Source organism: Arachis hypogaea, chromosome 18 (assembly GCF_003086295.3).
Source record: "Arachis hypogaea cultivar Tifrunner chromosome 18, arahy.Tifrunner.gnm2.J5K5, whole genome shotgun sequence".
NCBI lineage: Eukaryota > Viridiplantae > Streptophyta > Magnoliopsida > Fabales > Fabaceae > Arachis > Arachis hypogaea.
In genome coordinates, this window is record NC_092053.1 from 17,145,412 (window position 1) to 17,154,368 (window position 8,957).

The following is an 8,957-nucleotide window of genomic DNA, read 5'->3' on the forward strand; positions in this document are numbered from 1 at the left end:
GAGATGGTTGCCACAAATGCCACTGTGTATTTCTTCTAAAACTTCCTTTGTATTGGAAGTCGGCACACATTTTAACAATGGTATTGAAATCCCTCTTTTGTATAGAGTATTATTTATGATAGTGTAGTGTTGTGCCTCCCGCTTTAACCTCTTTGCCTCCTTTTCATCTGTGGAGAGTGTTTCTGTTTTGAGGTAGTTAATTATGGGGGTCATCCATCCTTGATCCTGACCTGTTATGGCTAGGACTTTTTCTTCTTCCGAGATGGATGTACTCTGCAGTATTTCTTGGATGAGGCTCCTATTGTTGCCCCCTGGTTTGGTGCTGACTAGCTTTGAGAGTCCGTCAGCTCGGGCATTCTGTTCACAGGGTATGTGGTAGATCTCATATTCCTGGAGTTGTCCAAGCTGTTCCCTGGTTTTACCCAGGTACTTTTCCATAGTGGGATCCTTGGCTTGGTAGCTCCCCGTTATTTGTGAAGTGACCACCTGTGAGTCGCTGAAGATAATGAGCCTTTGAGCACCGACCTCTTTAGCCAGCTTCAAACCAACTAGTAGTGCTTCATATTCCGCCTGGTTGTTTGAGGCAGGGAACCCGAATTTGAGGGAAAGTTCAATTTGGGTTCCTTGGTTGCTTTCAATTATCACACCTGCGCTGCTTCCAGTTTTATTTGAGGAACCATCCACATAGAGATTCCATTCTGTGGGGGTTTCCGGAGTGTCTGTAAATTCTGCAATGAAGTCGGCTAAGTATTGTGATTTGATGGCTGTCCGAGCTTTGTATTGAAGGTCGAACTCAGACAACTCGACTGCCCATTGCAAGATTTTGCCTGCTAGATCTGTTTTCTGCAATATCCCTTTTATGGGCTGGTTGGTCCGAACCTTAATAATGTGAGCTTGGAAGTACGGGCGAAGTCGTCGAGATGTTAGTATGAGAGCATAGGCAAATTTCTCTATTTTTTGGTAGTTCAGCTCGGACCCTTGTAGTGCTTTACTGATGAAGTATACAGGTTATTGCCCCTTGTCGTCCTCTCGGACTAGTGCTGAGGCTACTGCCCGACTTCCTATTGTGAGGTACAATATGAGTGGCTCTCCCTCTCGTGGTCGAGTTAGGATAGGCGGTTGCCCCAGGAATCTTTTAAAATCTTGGAAGGCTTGCTCGCACTCCTTTGTCCATTCAAACTTCTTTCCCTTTCTTAGAGTGGCGTAGAAGGGGAGAGACCTTATTGCTGATCCCGCTAGAAATCTGGACAAGGCTGCCAACCTCCCGTTGAGTTGTTTTACCTCTTTGACACAAGTTGGGCTCTTCATGTCGAGTATGGCCTGGCATTTATCCGGATTTGCCTCGATTCCTCTTTGTGTGAGCATAAAACCCAAGAATTTGCTAGCTTCTACTGCAAAGGTGCATTTTGCAGGATTGAGTCGCATGCCATGCTTTCTTAAAGTGTCGAACACTTGGGCCAGGTTGGACAATAATGTCTCTTCGCTTTGTGTCTTTATCAACATGTCGTCCACATAGACCTCCATGATCTTTCTGATATGATCTGAAAAGACTTTATTCATTAACCTTTGATAAGTAGCTCCCGCGTTTTTAAGACCAAAAGGCATTACGATGTAGCAATAGTTTGCTTTTGGTGTTAGAAACGAGGTTTTTTCTTGATCAGGTGGATACATTGGGATTTGATTGTATCCAGAATATGCATCCATAAATGAGAGGTATTTATATCTGGATGAGGCATCCACCAGAGCGTCGATACTTGCGAGTGGATAAGGATCTTTTGGGCAGGCTTTGTTGAGATTAGTGTAGTCAGTGCACATTCGTCACTTCCCATTTGACTTTTTCACCAAGACGACGTTAGCTAGCCATAGTGGGTATTTGACTTCTCTTATGAATCCTGCCTCCAGTAGGGCTTGTACCTGCTCTTCCACAGCTTGGGATAGTTCTGGCCTGAGTTTTCTTCGTCTCTGCTGTACTGGCCGAGATCCTAGGTAGACCGCCAACTTGTGGCACATTAGTTTGGGGTCTATTCCTGGCATGTCTGCAGCTTTCCATGCAAAGAGATCGACATTATCTCGTAAGAACTGTATAAGTGATTTTTTTATGTCACCTCTTAAAATCGTTCCAATATTGGTTGTTTTGTCCGGAATATCTTCGATCTGGACTTTCTCTACTTCACCTTCAGGTTGTGGACGGAGTTCTTCTCGCCTCTGAACTCCACCAAGTTCAATTGTGTGGAATTCTTCTCCTCTGCCTCTGAGGTTTAGACTTTCGTTGTAACAACGGCGCGCCATCTTTTGATATGCTTTTATTGTAGCTATCCCTTCTGCAGTTGGGAATTTTATGCATAAATGTGGAGTTGAGACTATTGCGCCGAGTTGATTTAATGTTGTCCGACCTATTAAGGCATTATAGGCTGAACTCACGTCGACCACGATGTAGTCTATCTTGAGTGTTTTGGATTGGTTTCCTTTTCCGAAGGTTGTGTGTAGTGAGATGTATCCCAGTGGTTGCACTGGGGTGTCTCCCAGTCCGAACAAGCTGTTTGGATATGCTCTAAGCTCTTTTTCTTCTAAGCCGAGCTTGTTGAAGACAGTTTTGAATAAGATGTCGGCGGAGCTCCCTTGGTCTATCAGTGTGCGGTGAAGATTTGCATTTGCTAGTATAATGGTGATGACCATGGGATCGTCGTGTCCCTAGATGACACCTGATGCATCTTCTTTGGTAAACGTAATTGTCGGGATGTCGGGTGCTTCCTCCTTTCCCTCGATATGATATACTTCTTTGAGATATCTTTTGCGAGATGATTTGGAGATTCTCCCTCCTGCAAATCCTCCATGTATCATATGGACATGTCTTTCTGGTGTACGAGGTGATTGCTCGGTTCGTCCAACATCCTGTCCCTTCTCCTTTTTCTTTGCTCATCATCCCGGGTGGCCAGATACCGATCTAGTTTTCCCTCTCTTACTAATTTTTCTATGACATTTTTTAAGTCAAAACATTCGTTGGTGGAATGTCCACGGATTCGATGGTATTCACAATATTCGGTCCGATTTTCTCCTCCTTTTTTGCCTTTGAGTGGTCGAGCTGGGGGTATTTTTCTTTGTGGCAGACTTCTTTGTAGATATCCACAAGGGACACCTGAAGAGGGGTATAATTATGATATTTTTTAATTTTTTCCCATGTCAATCTTCCTTCTTTTTGGACTCTTTATCCTTGTCCCGGGAGGGATAGATGAATCCAGATTTTGAGGTCTCTCCTAGTCGAGAATTTTTCTCCATGTTGATGTATTTCTCCGCTCGTTCTTGCACTTCATTCAGATATGTGGGGTATTTCTTTGATATGGATTGGCTAAAAGGTCCCTCTCGTAGGCCATTGATGAGGCCCATGATGGCGGCCTCTGTTGGTAGGCTTTCTATGTCTAGACATGTTTTATTGAATCTTTCCATGTAGTTGCGAAGACTTTCCTGATCTCCTTGCTTGATTCCTAATAGACTGGGGGCGTGCTTAGCCTTATCTTTTTGGATAGAGAATCTGGCTAGAAACTTTTTGGCTAAGTCGTCAAAGTTTGAGATGGACCTCGGAGGTAAATTGTCGAACCATCTAATTGCTGTCTTTGTAAGAGTTGTTGGAAACGCTTTACAGCGAACTGCATCTGAGGCGTCGGTGAGGTACATTCTATTTCTGAAATTGCTGAGGTGATGGTTGGGATCTGTAGTGCCATCGTACAAAGCCATATCCAGAAGTTTGAAGTCCTTAGGGATTTTGGTCTTCATGATCTCCCTAGTGAATGGATCTTGATCCTTGCGAGAGTTGTCCTCAGGAGTGGACCGAGTAGCTTTGGTTTTGAGATCGGCTTCGAATTTTAGAAGTTTATCTTCTAACTCTCGGCGTCGCCTTACCTCTTTTTGTAGATTCTTCCCAACTTCTCGTTTATGATGGCTTTCTTTTTCAAGTTGCTTTAAACGGTCTTGAAGCGCTTCTAATACTCCCGGATTTGATGAGTTTTTGTCCCTGTTAGATTCCGGGGTGTCTTTTAGTGTAGTGTCCGCATTTTTGTTCGGTGTTCTATCTTCTAGATCTAAATCGTGGTCGTTGTCATGGTCGTCCGCCATGGTGATGGGATGACTTCCAGGTCCCCGGCAACGGCACCAATGTTCCGAGGGTTACCTGAAACTGTAGGTCGATCTCGGACGAGATCTTCTGTACTTGGTCGGAGATGACGTGTCCGGCTGGTGGGTGGCGGCCGGAGCTGTCGTGTCTGACTGGTTGGACTGGATGCGCTGCTGATCCTTCGCCACCGGAGGGTGGTGGTACCTGCAAGGGACTCCGATGCTTAAGTTAGCAAGGGTATTGAGCAGGTTTTTAGTAGAATCAGAGTATGAGTTATAACTGGGTGCTCCAGTGTATTTATAATGGTGTGGTGTGACCTTTTTAGAGAAGATAAGTTAGTTATCTTATCTTATCTTTATCTTAGAGTGAGGTCATCTTATCTCCAAGGGAACCACCCTTATCTCTTGTAGGCTTGGGCCACCTTTGGATTTGGGTCGTGTTCCTCTGTCTGGGCCCTTTACTGGGCTTTTCTGGAAATTTGGTCGATCTCTTTGAGAAGAGGTCGGATAGTCTGACCTAAAGAGGTCGGTCACTTTGTTACTGAACATCCCGGGTCGGGTAGCTCGACCCAGGGTGTGAACGGGGACTTTTTTGTATTTAAATTTTGTCAGGGATGTATTTGTCAAAAATTTAAAAAGTCAGGGACTTATCTGTCTTTTTCCCTAGATTTTATTGTCTATTTTATTTAAGTAAAATAGTTAAATCTAAAAATGCAAGGTTTTTAGAGTATGATATATAAAGTGGGAGAAATCGTTTTTTTAAGATTGATGAAAATGATAATATTTGTCAAACCTCTATATGTATAAGAGTGATTATTCAATACAATATCCATATAGATAGTATCAATATAAAATAATATATTACTGATGAAAATAATGTTTTAATAAATTATATAGTGGAGGATCAAACTCTTCGAAATAAAAATGTTCTTCAAAAAATATTGTTCAAGAGTAATCTTAAAAAGAAGAAGAATCTGTTGTGCCACTACCTTTACAAGAGACCGATGACACAATATTAAGAAGATCAACTAAAATAAAAAAAATCTTCCATTTCTAATGAATATGTAGTGTGTCCTTAATAAACAACTGCACGAGACCAAACACCGGCGGCGAAAACAACTTCCTCTAATCCGTGTTGGCGGCAGTATGGAGAATGCGGCTGCCGAAGGCCAAGCTCCCAATGCCAGACATCGCTTCAACAGCAGAGCCATCAATAATAGGGAGACTTCGTCACAGTCTCCGGCGCCATCAATTCCCGCTCTGAGATTCACCACCGCGGCCGTAAGAGGATGCAAAGTCCCCGAGCAAAATGTTGTTCACAGCACGCCTCCTGTAACGGTTGAATAAGTAGCTATTTGATTTGGTAGTGGTTTGTATCAGTCAAAAGTTCATCTTGTTCGCGGCATAGTGAAAGATGTGAAAGCTCAGAAGATTATCCTCTGTGATGAGACCAAGGTTCCATATAGTTTGTTGGTATGGTCTAGTAGAGACAATAACAGGGCATCCATGTTTAATGTGCAGTTTTAATTTAAACTATTTAATGCACATTAGGTGTTTGTGTTATTGGTTTATCAGAAATTTGAGGTTGTCTATTCTCTATGTTTTTCTTGCAGGTTATGTTTGAGCTAGGATGATGCTAGAGTAGATGTTCAATCTAGAACTTTAATTTGGTTTCTTACCCATGTCTTTGATGTTTAATAATCTTATGCTTGGTTTAATTAAATTATTGCAACTTTCAATTAAGGAATTAAGAAATAAGAATAAAAATCTGCATGTTGCTAAAATGACACCTTTTCATGTTCATAAACATAGAACAGATATAAAAAAACATACATATGGCAGTAGTATTTGAAAAATGTGTATGGCTTTGTTGTTCGTATTTTTTATGGAACCAGGGTTTATCATAGATAACACAAACTTTGACAAAAGCATGCATATCATCACATGGGGTATCCAACATGCTTCAATTCAAGGTGAAGACCTTTATCTTGTATTAGATCAAACCTCAGGTATACAATAATAATCTACTATATGCTTCTAATCACCCAATTCTTTTACATTATTATTTTTTATTCTATATATATTTCTTTGCTAATTAATAAGCTAATTCTTCCCATTGAATACTGCAGACTTTATTTGGGATAAGACTTAACACTTTTCATCATGATGACATATGAGTAATAACAACCTTCTTTTAAATAGATTGAATTATTCACAAACTTCTTTTAATTTGTTTCTTTAAGATTTTGAAAGACATTATTATTTTTATCTCATTCCGTTGTGTGTAAAAAGCACTCTGCAATTTGTGAAGCATTTAGCAAAACTGATGTAGGGTAGGGTCTTTTTCGTTCCATTCTTCTAATATACAATCATCTTTGTAAGGTTTTATAGTGGTTCAAAAGAAAAATGTCTCCAAGCCATCAATTGTTGAAGCACCAAAATGCTATGTGCCACCGGTGTCTTGATGAAGCTTCTTAAGACTGTAGTTTATCTTCTTGTAAGTCTCATTACTTTTCACCGTCTTACCATTCAGTTAACTTGTCTCAATCCTTTTCTCTATAGGTTACTTTCAATTTGAATGCCTAAATTTTATTTAATTGTTGACATAGTGATTTTAAGAACAATTGATCTTATAATGAAGAGATGAATGCATTAGGTTCTTTTGATCGGTCATTAAAGTTAAGTGAAGTACTTTCTGAGAAAGATCATGTAGGGACATGGCTTTTTTTTGTGTGCTCAAACTAGAATGTGGTAGTGTCATTGTGTATTAGAAGTTTTATTCAATTTATTTATGATAAGTAAACTCTCAACTATAATGAAGCCTATTCTGGCATACCACCCTCTTAAATCATTCCATTTGAAAAATGTTAACCTACAATAATATAGCTGCTTGTAGCTGCCAATTATTGCTTTATTAGTAATCACTAATTTAGTAATTCTCGACATCCATAGTGAAGACTTTTGTGACATCCCACCTTCTTTAAAAACATTCAATTAGAAAAAAAAATGGATGCATGTGGCTGGCAATTGTTGCATTTAGTTGTGTTAAAATATCTCCATTAGGAGTCAGGTCTTTTATTTTTCATCATTTCAGGAGATTCGAAAAACTTGCTGTGAGCTCTTAGATAAAGGATGCTATGGAGAACTTATGTGGCAAAATGCATTCCAAGTTCTTGGCTTTCCTAAGGTAAACGTAAACAATATATATTCCTCATTCCCATTTAAGCAGGTAGCATTTATATGCTTTCAAATGCCAAGAAATTAACAGTCAGGATTGCCATTTTTTATACGAGAAGTGTTAGGGGGCTAGCAAATTTTGTGATTTGTAGTCATCAATTAGCCATCATTAATGTTTTTAATGGTGTGAGATTACATCTAATGGTGTAGGATTACTCATATTTCTCTTTTGCTAATTAAATGCTGACTAGATTTTAATAAAATTGCTGGCCTCTTAGACTTTCTCTTTCTATATATATATGTGTGTGTGTGTCTGTGTATTGTGTGTATAGTTCTTTAATTGAGTACGAACATACTTTCTGAAGTATAAGACATTTTTCCTTTGTTATTGATTTTGTAGGATATGTGAGGAGGTTGTAGAAGTGAACTAGTGAAGCATGAATTAATTGAGCAGCAAAAGTATATCTCAGCTCAAGGTATTCTTGTACAATACTTAATGACTGGTGTCAGCGGTGAATTGGAAGAGTGGAATAAGTCGAGTCGCGATCTTGCTGAAATTCAATCATTGCCACATAAGTACATGCTGTTACTCCACCATGTTGAGGGTTTAGGTTTATGTCTTAATTTATCAACTTTTGAGCCAGGTGTTATATTGTGTAATTAGGTGATAAATGAGCTCTTACATATATTTTGGATGAATTGAAATTATTGAGATAAAAGTTGAATTACGTTACTTGATTAATGTAAAGTAGATGCTAGCTTCTAAGAGATATTATTTGATAGTGAATTAATATGGCTGCTGAATTTTCTATTGAGTTCTTGATATTGAGCATTGAGGCTATAATAAAATGGTTTGGAAAGATGGTGGTAGTTTTAACCTAGCACAAGTATTCAAAAATAATAAATTGTTAAATTACACAGTTGGTTTCTATATTTTTCGTGAAATTGTAAATTGGTTTTTACACTTTAAAAGTTTATAATTGAGTCCCTAAAGAGAATTAAAATTCGCAATTTAGTCTCCGTTGTTCAAAAAGTGTTTGATTTAACAGAATATTCTCAGCATATTCTCTATTTTAAACATGTGAGTTATACATGTTTGATAATAGGGATCAATTTGCAATTTTAGTGAAAGTATGGAGATCAATTATGTAATTTAACCATTTGAAAATGACCAAAAACTCCCTAGGCTATCTGAACCCACTCCGCCTCTCCCCAACTCTCTCTCTTTCACTTTCTCACTTTCCAAAATGACATCTCAACCCTAGTGCTCTGTCTCTCACCTTGGTTCACCGTAACCACGCCAGATCCACCGCATTTGTGCTCACAAGTCGGGTCTCGCCTGCTTCCTCCATCTCGCCTCTCTCATCCGGCGACTTTTTCTTCTTTTCCAATCCCAATACTGAACACTGATAAATGGAAGAGAACAATTCCAATCCCAAACATGTTCAAAGCGAACAATTTAATGTCTAAGAAAAAAATAGCAATAAATCAACATAAAAATAGCAACTCAATTTATCAGTGGATCCAGCGCAGCGACGAAGGCGAGAGGCACGGCGATGGTGAGCCGAGGTGAGAGACAGAGAGCGCTGGAGTTGGGGTGCCATTTTAGAAAGTGAGAAAGTAAGAGTGAGATAGTTGGAGAGTGGCGAGGTGAGTTCAGATAGCCTAGGGAG

The 8,957-nt window shown here is 39.5% G+C and overlaps 1 long non-coding RNA gene across 1 annotated transcript; it reads left to right on the forward strand.

The window, feature by feature from the left end:
* Positions 1-5,132: 5,132 nt before the first annotated feature.
* LOC112772988 (uncharacterized) lies at positions 5,133-8,095 on the forward strand. Its single transcript, XR_003187750.3, has 3 exons — positions 5,133-6,604; positions 7,202-7,294; positions 7,685-8,095. It is a non-coding gene; the product is annotated as an uncharacterized lncRNA (long non-coding RNA).
* The last annotated feature ends 862 nt before the right edge of the window (positions 8,096-8,957 follow it).